The sequence below is a fragment of the Aethalodelphis obliquidens genome, unplaced genomic scaffold (assembly GCF_003676395.1).
Source record: "Aethalodelphis obliquidens isolate GAN/ISIS:26980383/991018 unplaced genomic scaffold, ASM367639v1 scaffold27, whole genome shotgun sequence".
In the NCBI taxonomy this organism is placed as follows: domain Eukaryota; kingdom Metazoa; phylum Chordata; class Mammalia; order Artiodactyla; family Delphinidae; genus Aethalodelphis; species Aethalodelphis obliquidens.
The window spans coordinates 22009214-22028134 of NW_020837971.1; positions in this window are offsets into that span (position 1 = coordinate 22009214).

Sequence of the window (18921 nt, forward strand, 5' to 3'; positions counted from 1 at the left end):
GATGATTTTACAAGTGATTTTACCAAATCTGCAAGGAAAAAAGAGAAATTCAGAGACTAGAGAAGGAGGAACATCCTAAATTATTTTATCTCCTAAGAAACAAAGCACTTGGATATGGTGCCAGCCAAACTTAGGTTTAATTTCCAAATCTACCAAGTGACAGGTTTGTAACTGGAGTTATTTACCTAACCTGTCATAGTTTACTCATCACCCTTTCAGCAAATGTTTTGTGGCATCTCCTATGTTCCTGGCACATTTCTAGACAGTGGGGATACAGGAAGGAACCAAACGGACAATAGCCCTTTTATTCCGGGAGCTGGGAAAGGACATCCCAAGGATGTGTGGGGAGGTAGCATTCAGGCAGAGCCGAGGGTGTATGGGCTCTGGGCAGGAAGTAGGGCAGAAACAGACTGGCCACACATGGCAGCAGCACAGGAGCATTAGGAGGTGAGATCAGGCAGGGCACAGGGACCAGGCTGTGACTGGACTTGGTTGGTAGGAGTGACAAAGAGGAGAAAAGAATGACTCCAAGATGCTTGACCTGAGAAAATAGAGTTGTTTCTAAATGATGGGGAGGACTGGCCAGGGGAACAGTTTAGGGAAGCTGGTCTCAAGTTCGGACATGAACATTTTGAGCTGTGTGTCCCTCATCCGAGTGGAGGTCTGAGGTGGCTGTTGGATCTAGATTCTAATATAAAATTGAAATGCCATGTGTACATAGTACTTAGAGTTGGCACCTAAAGCCATGAGGTTCTATGAGATCACTGAGAAGGTAAATAGAATTAAAAGCAGAAAGAATCCAAGCAGTGAGCCTCAGGGTACTCCAGCATTTAGAGATCAGGACATAGACAGGAACCATCTAACTTGATCCTGTGAGAATAGACCACTAAGGTAAGAGGAAGCCAAGCGAACACAAGTGCAAAGGTAAAATGAGGATAATAAATTGATAGGAATATCATCTGATTCAGTATATTGTGAATTTCATAAGACATGTAAAGTGCCTTGTGGCTTTCCCTTCCTTTCATTCACTTATATGCCCACAAAAAGGCTGAGTTTGCATTCTTTCTGTATGCTTTTGTTTGTCTCTATATGACAAGCCACCTGTTTTAGCAACAAGATGGAAGGTAAGTACTCTTTAAAATTGTTTTATTATTATTTATGTACTTATTTATTTATTATGATTTATTGACAATATGTATCTAGAAAAATAAAAGTACTCACACCTTTGAATAATTAATTCCATCTCTCAAAAATAACTCATATTAGGGAGAATAATTACATGTACAATATCCTCACTTCAGTATTATATATCATGGTGTAAAATTGGAAAGAAAACATAAATGAACAAAATCAAAGGAATGGTTAAATAAATTTTTAAAAGCCACTCATCAGAAATAAAAAGAGATGATTGTAAAAACTGTACCACACAGGAAAAACCAGACTAATAGAAAATGTAAAAAACCTGAAAATACAGAAAGAATTGTCATGATGATTACCGTTACATAAAAAATAAGAACAAGAGGTAAAGAAAGAAGTTGAAAGGTGTTTAGCTCATATGCTGGGAGAGTTTCTGTTACAGTAGTATAAATAGAGATGTCTGGGTTTTGTTACTCGCTCCTTCAGTAATTTATCAAATTGTATCTCTACAGCTGAGATTCAGTCACATGATTTTCAAAATCAAACTACATTATTAGTTTTAAAAATGCCATGCTTAAGATCTGTGTTCAGTGATAGTGTGGCGTAACAATTGATCCTGGGTCCTATCTCACAGGAAAGGCTGCATAATTAAGTCACTGAATACAACTTGAAAACACTTTGTTCATAAATCAGTATAAAGGTCTGGCTGTGGTGTTTCTATTCTACAGTCAGGAATACTCCCCAAAGAATATAATAGTTTGTACATGGACAACACCTCCTGAGCAGTCATGTTCAGGCATAGCAGTAAGGTACAGGAGATGTTCTGTCTCCAAGGAGACAAATTCCTCTGCTGTTGCATCCAAACCCAATGGAAAGCTTGAGCAAAACCTCTGTGATTTATATTTCCAATAAAAAGTTAAACGGGCTTAAATGCTAACATCTTTTTAGCTACATAAAATGTAGAATTCCTGATTTACTTAGATAAGTAATTTGAAATATCATAGTTCCAAGAATGAGAGAAGAGGATGAAACAGAAAAATAAAGGGAGAAAAAAAATCAGTTCCATACCTGGTGTTCTCAAAAGCCTTGACAGCCTCTAAGGTCTTAATTGACAGCACTTCTCCTCCTATAACTGAAAATGGCAATGCTAAGAAGTCCAAGTTAGTTCAAGCGAAAATGCAATAGAGTCCATGTAGACCTTAAAATCTATCTGTGAGAAGACAACTCAATAATTCTTATTAAACCCACAGCTTATTTTCAAGTAAGCTCTGGCTTAGTGGATGGAGAGCTATTTTATGAAATAGGAGTTTGAATAAGAAACAGGAAAAGCTAGATAATGGGCGCGTGTCCTAGAAGTGGGTTTGCCAGAATCAATTTTGCTAGATTGGAAAGTGATCCCCCCAGTGAACTCCCCTAGAATGTGTAATGACTCTGCTTTCTTTCCTTTCCATGTGAGTGTCTAGGAATTGGAGACTATTAGCAAGTGGAAAAAATCACAATCAAAGTGAATTCAAGAAGACTTACATTATATTCTTAAACTAGAGTAAACTTAGAGATTTTCCTCAAATGAGTGAAAAAGGTATTAGTCAAGTATGATGGAGAGCACTTGAGAATTAGTAGGTGAGCATTTTAATATTAGGATTTGTTTCCTTGATCAAACACCTGTATCTGGTTAGAGTAACTGGGAGAAAAATGATTCTGGGTAATGTAATTAGAAAAGGAATCTTTGGAAGGATATGAAATACAAACAGAATCAAGAATAAGGATAGAAAACCAGGATCACAAAACAACGGAAATCAGGAGTCTTGGGAGCAGGGGTTTAATAATAATAATAATAGCAATAGTAACAACAGTAACAGTAGTAACAGTAGCTTGGATCTATTGGGAGAATACTATGTAACTGGCATTACCCTAAACCATCTGCAGGAATGAAGTCACTAAATTCTCACCCTATGAGATGGTTAGTATTATCCTATTTTGAGATGACAAAACTGAGACATAATTAGAAGTTTCTTACCAAAAATTCAACAGCTTTTAAGTGGCAGGAAATCTCACTCGAGCACCATTGTTGTTACCTACAGTGACTCATTCAATGGCACAAGCCAGGGGATTGGTTGGCTTCCACCATTGTTTTCCATTCCACTCCTGCATTCAAGGCCCAAAGCATCACTGGGCCATAGAGTCTTGGAAGCAGGCATCCAAAAAGGGCATAGGAGTCAAGCCTACTTTCAAGCCTACCCTATGATGTTATACCAAACCTGATAGATGCAAGCTATTTCATGCAATTAGCTCTCTTGGTTAGCAAAATGTGATATGAGTTGAAGGTAATAGAGTCAATCTTTTTTTAATTGTAGTATACTTGATTTACAATGTGTTAGTTTCAGGTGTACAGCAAAGTGATTCAGATACATATATATAATATATACTCTATACTATAATATATAATATATACACTCTTTTTCAGATTCTTTTCCATTATAGTTTATTACAAGATATTGAATATAGCTCCCTGTGCTATACAGTAGGTCCTTGTTGTTTATCTATTTTTTTTCAATATCTAGTAGCTTGTAGCTGTTAATTCCAGTCTCCTAATTTATCCCTCCCTCAACCTTCCCCTTTGATAAACATAAGTTTGTTTTCTATGTCTGTGAGTCCCTTCCTGTTCTGTAAGTTTATTTGTAACATTTTTTTAGATTCCAAATGTAAGTGATATCATATATTTGACTTTGACTTACTTCACTCTTTTTCATGGCTGAGTAATATTCCACTGTGTACATGAATCACATCTTGTTTACCCATTCATCTCCTGATGGATACTTAGGTTGCTTCCATGTCTCAGCTATTGTAAATAGTGCTGCTTTTTATACTGGTGTGCTTGTATCTTTTTTGAATTCGAGTTTTTGTCTTTTCTGGCTATATGCCCAGGAGTAGAATTGCTGGATCATATGGTAACTCTATTTTTAATTTTTTAAGGAACCTCCATACTATTCTCCATAGTGGCTGCACCAATATAGATTTATTCTTCACTGAAGAAAGTTGATTTTAGACACACACACACACACACACACACACACATACAGCTGATAAGCAGAGCACACCAATCTCTAACCCCATCTGGCTACATCTGAAGTGTGACCAATGACAGAAAAGCAGAGTTAAAAAAGAGAAACAAGGGACTTCGTCTACCAAGAACTGGTCACTGTGCTTCACAAAGCATTCTCATTCCACGCTCACAAAAATCCAGGAATGGAGGTGTGACTAACTCCCTTTTATGGTTGAGGGCATCCTATGTAGTGAGACTAAGAAGCTGCCCAGGATGACCCAACAAGTCAGTGGACCCAGCATGATTTCCACCCGGTGTTCTCTGCTTCTAAAGCTCACACTTTTGCTGCCCAGGTAAGGCGATGTGTGCATCTGTCAGTAGTCATAGACAATTAACACACCACACTGTCGGTGGTACAGCTGCATCATCTCCTACTCAAGGACTGAAGCTCCAATCCTAATTTACCATTTTAATTTCTTCTCCATAGAGAGAAGCCAGCAACGTCATCACTGAGTCACCTTGCTTAACCCAAATGGTCCCCCAAAAAGTCTGTGCAAACGCAGTGAGCAAGCAAATTGGAGCCAACTAGTTTTAGTGGACAAATACAGTTCCATTCTGCCAGAAATAACTAGTGCATCTCTACCCGCTCCTGCTTCCTTTTGTCTTGGTGCCTAACACTGTCTCTATCACTGTGCACTTTGATTACTTCTGAGACTTCTGAGCCGTATTTAAATTTATCTCTCAATTCTATTTGTGGCACTGCTTTTAGACTACAAGATGTTGACATGGACACAAATTTGAAACCAAAACTGAAGCCAAAAAAATGCATATGTAAAGGTTTCTGCATCAAAGATCCCGCGGAGGTAAAGATAGAGATGCAATTAAGGACCTCATTCACAGGGTAAAATCCAGCTGAGAGCTGAGAAGGGAGGGGCGGTGGAGAGGGTTTCAGAGGAAGTATCTGGGCGGATTCCACGTGGCCAACAATGAAAGTGAAATAAGCCAAAGGCGGCCATCTGCCCTCGAGACTGATGCTGACCTCAAGCCACCAGCGGGGGAAAGAAATGGCAATAAAGTGTTGAAAACGGTTAGAAGTAAACATTCGAATGGAGCTTATAAGCCAAAATGCATTAGGTCTAAAGGGCATCTTTTTCTCTCTTCTCAATTTCACTCTTCCTCTGGCCTTCCAGTTGGGCTTTTTAAATTTAGCCTTAATTAGATCTTTTCACTACGTTTCTCTGTAATCTAATTTTTCCACTGCTCTTTAGAGCTCCTAAGAAAATGTCTCACTACGCAGTTTAAAGAGAAATCGGCATCTGACCCCTCCCACGTGCTGACAGAGGCTCGAGGCAGTTGCGCTAACTGGTAGGCTTAGCGCCGGGGAGAAGAGACCTTCCACCAGGAACACGATGCTGGAATTTCAGGTGTGGAGCCCCAGGGAGTATCCAGGTGAGGGATGCTGTGCCCTGTGTTGCCTCCACCCCCTGCACTTCTTCAGTAGGTCTACTACGAACTGGCCCATGTTCAAGGTAAACCGGATTCAGTCACCTCAGGATGCTCAACAAGCGCTTCTGATTCCCCAAACGTGACAGACGCGGTCGCTCACTCTGATTTAATGAGAGAGAAAACCCAGCTGCTCTCGTCTCAGCTGAAGTCAGCACAATTACTTGTTAGCATTTTCCCCATCACTGCATCAAATATCCAGCCCCTCTCCTCTTCCCAGCCTCTTCTTTCTCTGCCATCCCCTTCGCGCATTTGGTTGCTACAGAACGTTCTCTCAGCCTGTTTCCTAGTTTGTTGGGAGTTATGACCACGGTTCTCATCTTCACAGGTCACCAGTCCCTTTCCAATAAGGAGAATATCTAGAACGGCTCTGTTTACTAAACATACAATGAGAGCCACACATGTAATTTTAATTTTCTATTAGCCATATTAAAGAAGAGGAAAGGGGAGAAATAGGTTTTCATCATATATTTAAAATTTAATCCAGTGTATTCACAAGACCGTCATTTCAATATATGGGAGGAGCCGCATTTCACATGCTCAGCAGCAAGCTGTGGTCAGTGGCTCCTTTGGGGGCAGGGAAGCCTAGAATGTGCTCTGCACCCCAGGTAGGAGGGACTTTGCTTACATCATGCCCTAGGTGTTGTCATCTCCACCCACCACGGGGAAGCTCAAAGCCAGGGAAGCCATGCAATCTGCCCACGTTACCCAGCTTGTAAACCGCAGAGTTGGAGCTTGAACTCAGGTCTGATTCCAAAGGGCATGCTCTTTCCATTTCACCACACATCTCCCTAATTCTAGAAAAGACAGACTCACCAACCTGGTCCAGGGTCCAGTCATTTCAAAGATGCAGTGGTCCTTCAGACCTTCTCCTACCCATACACAAACTAGGCATCAATCACCCCCTCCAATCTGTCTCCTTTTTGCACACACACACACACACACACACACACACACACACAGGGAACTTAACCTCTGTAAACTTATAAGAGCCACATGCAGAGCATCTAGCTACAAGTTTGCCACTTCACTTTGATTCCCTCGCTTGTCTTGCCATTTCTTAGTATCCTTAATACCTGTGTCATGTGGCTTATTTTTCTACCACTCTCCAAACATTTTGGAGGTCTCTGGTCATCCTTTTATACCATATCAAATGTTTTTTTCTCAGTCTCCAGGACAATGCACGTTGGCATATTGAAAAAACAGGGCAGAGGATTCCAGGTCAGTATGACTCCAACCAGTAAGCTATCAGGACCAGGACATAAGGATGTTTCAGGCTCTTACACATAGTAAGGGCTGAACCCGTGTGAGTTTTGCACACTGCATTCACAGGGAGGCCACGCTGCCCTCCCTGATGTTAGAACACGGGGACAAGTCTTATCTCTTCCTTCCTCCTAAATTGTCCTTGTCTTCCCTAGAGCCTGCAGGAGAAGTTTCAAACTACCTGCAAGTTAGTTTCAAGGCCTCTGTTATCTGATCTAGCCCAGGTGGGAAGCAGGACACAGGGAAGGTCTGCTCTGAGGGAAAAATCTCCCATGTTCCAAGATCTGCCTTCAGGCTCAACAGCTAACACGGGGCCCAGAGGCCAAACCAGAGGACAGGTGTGTGCTTACTTGGAGGGTCTGAGTATGAAGGAATTAATTTGTTTCAGTCATGGAGATAAGCAGTTTACATGTGTAGCACATATAACAAATAGTACTTTATATATGTGATATATGTGCCTATGTGGAAACCTGCATGTATATGTGTATACATGTGTGTTCATATATATGGTACATATTTTTTAAAACCCTCTTACAGTTTCATAACTATTTCCATTTCCAAGATAAGCCAGTCCTTTTGACATTAGCAAGAGTTTTAATAGATGCTATTTTAAAAGAAGCTGAAAATGGGAAAATCTGATTTTACCACACTACGATTTAATTCTTTCACAGACAAAGGTTCTATTGATTTTAGTCTATGCAATGAACTAAATAATTCTAATATTCAGTTGATAGGCAAAGCAGTGAAGAAATCTACTGCAAAAGTGCCAGAAGTTTGATCAATTTCAAACAAAAAGCAATATAAGAAAACTATAGAAAAATCAGGTGGGCTATAAATTCCTTTCTCTTTGAGAGAGAGACCAGGCAAGGGAAAGTCTTTTATTTTTGTGTGTGGGGGGGTTCAATTTATAAATTAAAATATAAATATTTTTACTGTTCTCTGCTATAATCTCTGATTATGACCAAAGATAGCTATAGTGCCTATATCAGGAGATAAGGAATGAGAGTTCTGGGGGAGGTAGTCTGGGAAAAAATATAGGAAAGTGCAGAAAGGTAGGAGAGGGAAGGATAGAGAGAGAGACAAGCTTCCAGTAAGAAGAGGCTGCATTTTTTTCAGTTGCAATAAAATACTAGATAGTAACTCTTGGGAAATAAAGAATATGGTGATACGGTTAATAGAAAAGATTTTAAACAACGTGATACAACTTTGTAGTTGAATGCAGCCCAGTAGGATGCTAGTTTAAAAGAAAATAAGGGAGAAAGTAAATTTATTTGTACCCTTAAGATGTACTTTAATTCTTTCAGTTAATTGATTTGAATGACAGTTGTGGATAACTACTGAGCTACAGATGTCCAACTCCGAAATGCAAGAAAAACATGGCTTATCGGTTCTTTTCAAGAAAAGATAGGAGTTTACCTCCCCTTCCTTTCTCCTAAGCTCTGCTGTCTTTGTGAAATATCTCTGGCTCCATCTTCAGAGAAGCAATGTGTGCGCAGCTTTGAAAGAGAGACTGATGTTGGAAAGCTGAGACCCGTCTATCAAAGCAATTTCACACACTGGGTCCCTTTGCAGTGGAGACCGAATTTCTGGACTGCCGAGACAGCAGAGACAGACTTATTGCCTAACGACGGTTTTTTTATGCTGAAATTACTCTTGCAAATTGATCATCTATTTATTTCCAGGGTGAATGCCCAAGCTATTTGGAGAGGAATTCTATATCGGGGGCTATTGATGGACCACGGGACTGCCTCCGGAGTTTACTTAAGTGTTTTAGGGAGAAAAAGACCAGCAAGGCAGGTATGGTGGGAGGATGGTCAGTAGAAAGTACCAAAATGCCTTTGGATGGTTATTCATCAGCTTTGAAGGGCAGATGCCAAAGTCTCAGGAGCCCGCTCTGGTTTGGAATTGGAAAGCTTTCTTCTAACATTCTAAGCAAACATTTGGTACAGAGGAAGCGCTGGCAGCCAGCTGAAGGACATGCTGGAGCCAGATTAACAAGATGAATCAGGAGTGATGGCTGTCCAAATGTCCCTCAAAGGAGCCAATGTGGCTGACACCTACAGCCCACCACCTTCAGCCAGCCTGCAAAATAGCCACAGGAATCCACAGGAATCAGGGATTGTGAGACGAGAGATACTGTGTTGTTCAAGGTCAAAGAATAAGAGAGAATAGAAATTCCTATTTTCTTTTCCACTTCCGAGGCCCACATCAAAACAAATTAAAACTGTTAAGCTCCCAATGATGAGGATAGCGTGTCATTGAGCAGTGCCTTGTACAACAGCCCAGGGAACTTTTATAGGATGGCTTTAAAAAGCCATCCAGCAGAGAGTCACCAGACACTCACAGATGGTCATGAAAGTGCCTGAATGCCTTACCATGTCCAATAACCGAAATTGAAATCCAAGGGAGTCAATACTTACATTACTTATGTTTTTCAATAAAAACTAATTAAAGCTACTTAAGGTTTTAGTGATGGGCCTGGGAATGTAATCGAGCAGGTTGAGATTTAGCAGGCCATTCACTGAGTTCTCGATAAGAATCCGAATGAAGAATGAATCAGTGGCTTTTGGATTCCAGCCCATTCACCCCCAGGCAGGGAGGAAGCCTCAGATTCCATCTTTTCTCCGTGTTCTTCTCTCTTAGCCCCTGGAAGACAGAAAACAGCCTTCTTTTAAAGTCATTGTTAGGAGCTCTCAGAGTTGGTGCTTAGATTCAGCTGGTTTTCAATTTTCCAGCTGGGTTCATTATTTTTTGGAAATGTGAATGGTGGCAAATGCCAACCAAGGGACGTGAAGAGAGGGAAGAATTAGTCACATGATGTTCGGGTCACTTTAGCTCCACTTTTCGTCTCTAATACTGCCTAGAAAACACTCCAGTTCTATTTTAAAGACATCTTTGAATTCACAAAAGGCCATGGCACATGCTTGCTACTGGCTGCTGTGAAGGAAAATTCAAATTCTGGCAAACGGCTGCTTTCATCTGGTCCTTGAACAAAGACATTCTTTTGAAATTCTGATTGCATCTTGGGGAAAATAAGACATACTCCCAAATTTAGAAGATAAATTTAGCTTATCACCTAACCTCTGCATAGAACAGCTAGTATTCCCAGGGAACTGTAGCATCCCTGTACCCTCACACTTCCTGGAATTAGGATGATACACAGATCAAGGGCAGCATCTCTCCAGAGATGCTGTGCCCCCACTGCAGGAAAACGAGCTTGCCAGCTCTCTCCAAATGAGCACCAGCGGCATCAAGCAATTCAGTGCAACGCTGAGGGAGAGGCGGGCATGAATCACACAGTGGCACACTCCGGCTTTGCTTACTGGATTTCCTCCCAACTAACCAAGCTTCTCCCGCAGGAAATGCACGTAGATTCAGAACAAAATGATCATTCAGAAGTTTTTACTTCTGCTCCATCGACAAGTGCCATCAAGGACACACCTTTTCCTCGATAATGTCCTGTCACCCTTGGCCCATGAGAATTGCCTGCTGCCTCCACTCACCGGACTCCCTGTGCCTCTCGTTTGGAAGGACCAGGTGATGACTAGTGATATTGCTCACAGGGCTTACGACTGTTAGCAACGTGCAATGTACATCCTCACCCGCACAACCAAACTGCACGTTCAACATCCATCTTCCTCACTGGATGAAATACGGAAGGAAAAGGACAGTGAACCTCTAGGTTGATGTGTGATCCACAGAGTGAAGCACCTTGTAGGAAAGCAAAAAAAAAAAATGCAGGTTGAATGTATAAAGAATTGAATCATCAAGTTGATTTTTATCCCATGATTATATTGTAATATCCTCAAGATTACAATGCTATGTCCTAGCTTATATAATTATTAAGCTACCTTATAATTATATAAGCTAGGACAATGCAACGTCCTAGCTTATATAACTTTATTTTATTTTTCTATATCAGGAAAGTATTTTGTAATATTGGGTGCCCAGAATTGATTTTGATTGGCTATTTAATGAAGATTATTTCTCCCGTTAGAGTCTGCATTATTTTGTCCAAAAAGGTTGTTCCAATACAGTAGTTTCTGGTGCTATAAATTCCCTCTATTTGGAGGTAACCCCAATCGTCCACAGTATCGGCAATGAGAAAATGTTGTTGAGGCACAAATTTAATCTTGGTGTCTGAGAAACAATGATCAAACCTAGTAGACGGCCCGGCATTCCAGTCTCACTGTGGTTTTGTTTTTATCTGATATAGATTCAAACGAGGAGAATACAGACGAAGTGCCATTTGCAGGTTTGTTCTTAAAGGTCTGAAAATGTCAAGATTCTGGTTCCGTTTGCCTCAAACGTAACCAGATGCAAAAAACCCCAGATCCTTCAGTGCGCGATTGTTTACAGCTCTTTTCTACGTAAGATAGAGTCACATTTTGCCTGTATTCTTACTTGTGAAGGGCATGAGACGTGACACACAGGCAGTGGTCGTGTCACACATAGCTCAAACTAAAGCAGAGTGGAGATTTTTACTGCTGTACACATTTAAATAGATAAGGCTCATAGGAATAAAAATCCATATGACTTATTAATGTGTACCCTACAAATTGACGGTAATTTGGGTAATTCTGATGGCATCTGGCTGATTTACTTCAATGCAGGGTTTCTCAACCACGGCACCATTCGCAGCTTGAGCCCAATAATTCTTAGTTACGGGGTCTGTCGTCTTCATTGCGGGACAGTTAGCAACCTCTGGTTCATACCCACCTGATGCCAGTAGTGTCACCCCTGACTTGACAGCTAAAATGTCCCCACACATTGCTCAGTGTCTCCTGGGGGGGAGGGGGCAAAACCACCCTGCGTGAGAACCACCACTTTAGTGTCATCTTGTAGAAAGAATGCTAAACCACGTCAGGGATAAAATAGGCTGAATGCTGGACTGAGCAGCTTTGGAAGTGTTGGTACCACAGATGTGCTCATGTCATCCTGTTCCAACTAGTCAGTAAAGAAAGCCTCGGCGCCATCCAGGGCAGAGGTCTCCCAGAACAGCAATTGCACCTAAAAGTAGCCAGATGCCATTTTTAAGAGCCCATGATTAAGACTTCTGCTAAGTTGCCCTAGAATGTTCAATGGTCATCACACAGCCACTAAGTGTGCCACTCTCTGATGTGTGCTTAAATCATTGTCTTTCACCCTCTCACGAAGTTTGCAAAGAAAATAATGTCAGTCCTTGTTTACAAACACGCCAAAAGCCTTGGAGAAGTTAGGAGTTTGTCCTAGGATGCACAAGGAGAGAGTGACATAGGAGTTTAAGGTTCTGTACTGTCTGCCTTCAAATTTTGTGTTCTATCTTTTTCAGCGTGTGATATCTGTTAACTTGCAGTTTGCCAAACTGGGATGAAATTCACTGACACATGTCTTGAACTTAAGTGGAGAAGAGAAGATGGTGATGGAGGCCACGGACGTGCAGGTCAGAGGCAGAGCCTCATCCTGTAAGCAGCTTCACTTACCACTCTCGGGGTCTCAAGCCCAAGGACCCACCATCCACATGGAGCTTGTGCCCTACAGCTTCCTCCACGTTTTATCTTAGGAAAAATAGCATTGGGTGGTAGAAAAACACAGCCATTTAAGTCTAAACTCCAACTGTACCAAGGGGAGGCACAGAGACCCTGAGCCTTTGTTCAACCTTTTCTCCCCAGGCAAACAGGGGGACACTCTTAGCTCAGATGTGCAGCTGGGTAGTTTCCTGATGCAAGGGAGGTTTTCTCCATCCTTTGTACCCAGTAGTTAATAACTGCTGTGCCTGGTTCCCACCTTAACTTTCTGCTATTCCATGTAACATGGTGTTCCCACTTTAATGTAAGGGCATTTCCCCAGGTGACCTGCAGGTACTATCAACAGGAGAAGATCACCGAGAAGGAGGTCAGGGCCCCCATGGACCTGTTGCCAGCACCCCAGTCACTCTGTCCCCCCAGCCCTGCTCACCACCTGGAGTTCCTCTTTATTAACCTTCAGTCTTCTTTTCCATGAGCTCAAGATCAAACCGGGAGTCATCCTATTAGGACGGGATGAGGGTCTTGCCCCATCCACTAGGGCAGCACTTGTTACTGACATCAGAGCATCAGGCACGACCTTAGGGAAGGTTTCCTGGAACACAGTTCCCGCCTGAGAGACAGGAGGCTGTGGTCCATCAACCCAAAGTTCTCCCAAGCTCCGAAAATTCTGTCTACAGCTCATCAGGCTGTGCTAATTAGAGGAAGCAGCCTAACGCGGTCTGTCTGACTAATGATGCTGTGTGAGATGGACAGAGAAATCAGGTCAGGAAACCGGCTTCCTAATGATCATTAGCATATGTACCTGCAGCTGTGTACCTGTTTGGGCTGCACACAGACCAGCTTGTGCTGCTCTCTCATTACCTGAGTGCTGAGGGAAGCACACACGTCTGCACTGGCATTTAGATTGCTGTTGTGGATTCAGTTCTATCATTGCCCTCTAATCTGAGTATCTTTTGCAAATCCTGTAGATGTCCTCCAGAGACTGTAGGCCCTAGCTACCCAGAGTGGGTCCCTGGACCAGCAACGTGGGCATTGCCCTAAAGCTCATAAGAAATGCAGACTCTCAAACAAAATGAAAAGACAACCTACAGAATGGGAGAAAATATTTGCAAATCATGCGGCCGACGAGACCTTAATTTCCAAAATATACAAATGGCTCGTACAACTCAATAACAAAACACAAGCAATCCAATCAAAAAAATCGTCAGAAGACCTAAATGGACATTTCTCCAAAGGAGACACACAGATGGCCAACAGGCACATGAAAAGATGTTCAACATCACATATTATTAGAGAAATGCAAATCAAAATGACAATGAGGTGTCATCTCACACCCGTCAGATTGGCCATCATTAAGTCTCCAAATAAAAAATGTGGAGAAAAGGGAACCCTCCTACACTGTGGGTGGGAATGTAAGTTGGTGCAGTCACTATGGAAAACAGGATGGAGGTTCCTTAAAAAACAAAAAAATATATAATTACCATATGATCCAGCAATCCCATTCCTTGGCATATGTCTGGAGAAAACTACAATTCAAAAATGATGCATGCATCCCAATATTCATAGCAGCACTATTTACAAAAGCCAGGACCTGGAAGCAGCCTAAATGTCCATCGACAGAAGAATGGATAAAGAAGATGTGGTACATATATACAATGGAACATTACCTGGCCATTAAAAAGAATGAAATAATGCCATTTGTAGCAACATGGATGGACCTAGATATTATCATACTAAGTGAAGTAAGTCAGAAAGAGAAAGACAAACACCATATGATATCACTTATATGTGGAATCTAAAATATGACACAAATGAACTTATCTACAAAACAGAAACAGACTCACAGACATAGGGAACACACTTGTGGTTGCCAGAGGGGAGGGGTGGTAGGGGAAGAATGCAGTGGGAGTTTGGGGTTAGCAAATGCAAACTATTATATATAGGACGGATAAACACCAAGGTCCTACTGTATAGCACAGGAAACTATATTCAATATCCTGTGATAAACCGTAATGGAAAAGAATATAAAAAAAGAATGTGTATATATGTATAACTGAATCACTTTGCTGTGCAGCAGAAATTAACACATTAGAAACCAACGATACTTCAAGAAAATAAAATTTACAAAAAAAGAGAAATGCAGACTCTCCACCCCACCCCAGAATCATTGTGCTAGGATCTACATTTTAAGAACATCCCAGTCAATTCATGGGCACCTCAGAGTTTGGTTTAGGCCAGCACATTGTGGGAGGGGGTGCTATCCCTCTGTGAGATTCTGGTGGTCTTAATACAATTGAACTCCAGTGGAAACAGTTGTTATGGGTGAATCGAGATGTAGTCAGTTAAGATGAGGTCATCCTGGAGGAGGGTGGGTCCCTAAGCCAATATGACGGGTGACCTTAGAAGAGGGAAAAATTGGAGACAGCCGCAAACACAGAGAGATCACCATGTAAAGATGAAAGCAGAGATCAGGATGATGTTTCTACAAGCCAAGGGATGCAAAGATGGCCAGCAAACCGCCAGAAGCTAAGAAAGAGGTCTGGAACAGATTTTCAGAGACCTCAGAAGGAACCATCCCTGCTGACACCTTGATCTCAGATTTCCAACCTCTGGAACTGTGAGAGCATACATTTCTGTTGGTTAAGCCACCCAGTGTGTGGTACTCTGTTTCAGCAGCCCTAGCAGACTAAGACAACAGCGCAGGTCCTTGAGTTAGAATTCTGAGCAAGACATAGCTGCTCTGTGCCACGACTTCCTCTCTTAAAAATAAGGACCGTGGGTTTCTTTGTCCTGGGTCGGTGTGGGCTTGGAGAAAGTCTGTGTAAAGAGCTGGCCAGGTGAACCCTGTGCTTGGTGTCTGTAATTCCTCTGCAAACTGAACTTCTCTGGAGGCAAAATCAGAACAGACGACCATTGTTACCTAGGAAATCAGCTGTCCACCAAGATGTTTTTAGGCTAGAATCCATTAACATGATTGTTAGCATGTATTCACAACACAGAGAGTAAATATTAAAACACGGGAACTGTCCAGACACGGGAGAATATCTTTACACTCCCCAGCCCCAGATCATCCCAGGGCCCTTAAGGACATCATCAGACAGCATTGCTTGACAGATTGTTCAAGCGCATGCAGCTTCCTCTTGCCCCTGATTCCTCCGGGAATGGTTCTGGGACACAAAGGCTCTCTCTGTCTCTGTTTCAGCCCTCAGAACCACACAACTCTTTCTACCCCCTGAGGAGTTGCCCAGGGTGCAGGACTTCTGGTGCAAAACTGGGAGAGTCTCGGGCCAAATGGGATAAATAAGTCAGAGTTACGGGTGAATTGTGTCCCTGCAAATTCGCATGACAAAGCCCAAACCCCCCCGTCCCCAAGAATGTGAACTCACTTGAAGATGTGTTTGCTGCAGAGGTAAGTAGCTAAGATGAGGTCATCTTGGGGCCTGGTGGGTCCCCAACCCAATGTGACAGGTGTCCTTATGCAAAGGGGACCTTGGGAGGCAGTCATGCACAGGGAGAACACAGGTGAGGAAAAGAGTGATGCCACGAGCCAAGGAATTACTAGAAACAAGGAGAGGGGCCTGGACCGGAGCCTCTCTCGCAGCTGCAGAAGGAGCCCACCCTGACGATGGCTCGATCTTGAACTTCTGGCCTCCAGACTGTGAGACAATACATTTTTGTTGCTTAAGCCACCCAGTGTGTGGTACTTTGTTACAGCAGCCCTTGCAACCCAACACGATCACCCTAATTGAGATCCACTCCAGAAGCCCGAGATAGGCAACATGGACACAGATCTCCTTACTGCTGCTGCACTCTGCAAGTATCAGAGAGAAAATAAGAGATGGGGGGATTTAAAAAAAAAGATCAAAGTTTTCCTGGGCTGTATATTCCGAGATATCTCTTATCAGATGGCATCCTTCTGACATTCTTCTTTGCTGTTTCCTTCTCAGAGGTTGTAATGCAAGCCACACTTGTCTTTTCTACATTATCATCATTCTCATGAAATCCATTGCTACTCCAGCAGGATGCAGCCAGGGGCAGAACCATACCAGCAATGATAGTGAAGTATAACAATGTAATCCCACAGCCCAGGACAAGCTGGCAGAGCCAGATTGCATTCAAATAGCAAGCTCTGTGTAGGGAAGAAATTCCGACTTCCCTTCCCCAGCAAAGGGGCATTGCTGGTTACTCTATCACAGTGACTCCGACCCTCATTTATTATTTCTGTGGTTTGAAAGGTGCCAGCTGTTCATCATTTTAAAAAATTGTTACACACCAGTATCGCATGAGACTTTATCTATCTACCTATCTATCTATTTATTTATTTGTTTATTGATTTTGATTGGAGTGTAGCTGATTTACAATGTTCTGTTAGTTTCAGGTGTACAGCAAAGTGATTCAGATATATAGATAGATAGATATAATTTTCCAAATTCTTTTCCATTATGGGTTATTTCAAGGTATTGAATATAGTTCCCTGTGCTATAGAGTAGGACACTGCTGTTTATTTTATATATGATAGTGTGTATCTGTTAACTCCAAACTCCTAATTTATCCCTCCCCCAGAGATGCTAAATACATGAAGAAACTAATCCTTAAAATAAACCTACAGATCTATTTTCATACCCATTTAAGATGTGAGGAATTGAAGATCAGTAAGATAAGTGAGGTGTCCAGAGACCCAGAGCACTTCCTTGAAGCCATTGTTTCGCTATGCTTTTTCCCTGCCCTGTAGGAGTAAAACTGTCTTGTTTACATTTGTATACTCGCTCCTAGCTCACTCTCTGGTGGCAGAAGGCACCCAAGAACATATTTCAAGAGTGTGGCAATCAGTGGAGAACAGGGAAAAAACTGAGGGCTGCCTTTTCACTCCCCACGGAGTCCTGGGAAGGACAAACTCAAATGTTCCATGCAAAGCATGGAACAGATTGGGGACCCAGAGCTGCTCATGGGCCAACTGGACTGTAGGCAGATGTGACAGCTCTGGGCCACCAGCAGCAGTTACTGCCCCAAGGGCTTCAGGTGGGCCGTTTGAGCAAGTGACACTAAAAACCTGGGCAGGGGAGGGACAGGCCTGCAGGGTCGGGCAGACAGGCCCAACCTCGGGGGCCACCCTCCACCCAGGCACCTCCTCTCCCTTCCTGGGACACTGGGGACCTCCTCTCACTCTTCCGGATGCTGGGGAGTGACGGGGCGGGGGTGCAGGGATTAAGGACACAGACTCTAGCATCCAAGCCTGGCTCCATACTGGCTCTGCTGATACCTTACCTCCTCTGTGCCTCAGTTTCCTCGTGTATAAAATGGGGTCAGCCTGGTGCCCGCCTCACAGCGTCTTCTGAGGATTAAGCTGTGTGCCTTGCCTGGAGCCCGGCCCACCGGGACCACTTAGGCAGTTAGCAGCCCCACCTCTCTGGAGCCCCCGCCAGGACTGTGTCCTCCTGGGAGAGCCTTTGTGAGGGTCCTAGCCCCTGAGAAAGAGCCCTCTCCACGCTTCCCTGTGTGCCCTGAACTCAGCACACGCCCTAGAGCCTAAGGTGCCTTTGATCCCACTCAAACTATTCCCTTTGGAAAAAGAATATAAAACTTTCTTTAATTAGAAACGCAGCCTCTGCTTCGCTCGACTGTACTGGTGATCATTTTCCCAGAGATCATGGGGACCGAGACTCTGTCAATACCTTGGCTTCTGGCCTCCACTGCCTCCCCAACCTGGCCTCCATCAGGCCTCGGGTGCCCAGATTGCACTTGGATGGCTGTGTTTTCTGCCTGCTACTTAAATGACCTTAAAATGTCATTACTGAAATATACAGAGAAGAAATGAATTATCACTATGCTTCTTTCATAAATTACCACCAGCTAGAGTTCAATTTCCTGCAAGCATTCTCTGTTGTATTTGTTTGACATTAAGAAAACCATTCCTCTTTTTCCCTAACAGTTTACAGGCAAGGGCAAGTGCCCCGGAAGGCTATGCGCGAGCCTGGTGTACAGGGTCCAGCTGTGCGATCTGACCCTGAAGTCTGATTTTCAAGGAGTAATGGACAGTCAGTTCCTGAGAAAACCAGTGTAAGCTGTGGCCTTGTTCTCGGGAACACATTTGAATCCAAACAGAATTGCAGGTGCACGTTTGAATAACTGTGAGAAGAAATGGTGTTTTGCTCTGGTTCCTAAATCTTTGGGCTTCCGAGCACCATCTCACCCTGGAAATGGATCAAGAATTGCCTTCCCACACATAACTCAACAATATTTCTTGTAAATCCCTTTTTCTGAAAGAGAATTTCAGTGTCAGGGTAGGATTTTCCTACTGATACTCTGTAGTTACATTTTTTATGAAATGTGTTTCCCTCGAACAGGAACATAAACTGTGGATGCGTAAAGGCTCCTCTTAAGTGAAATGGTAAAAGAGAGCATGAATCAAAATCGCCTTGAATGCCTGTGGTCTTTCATCATGGCATGTTCAAGAAAACATTTTTCTTC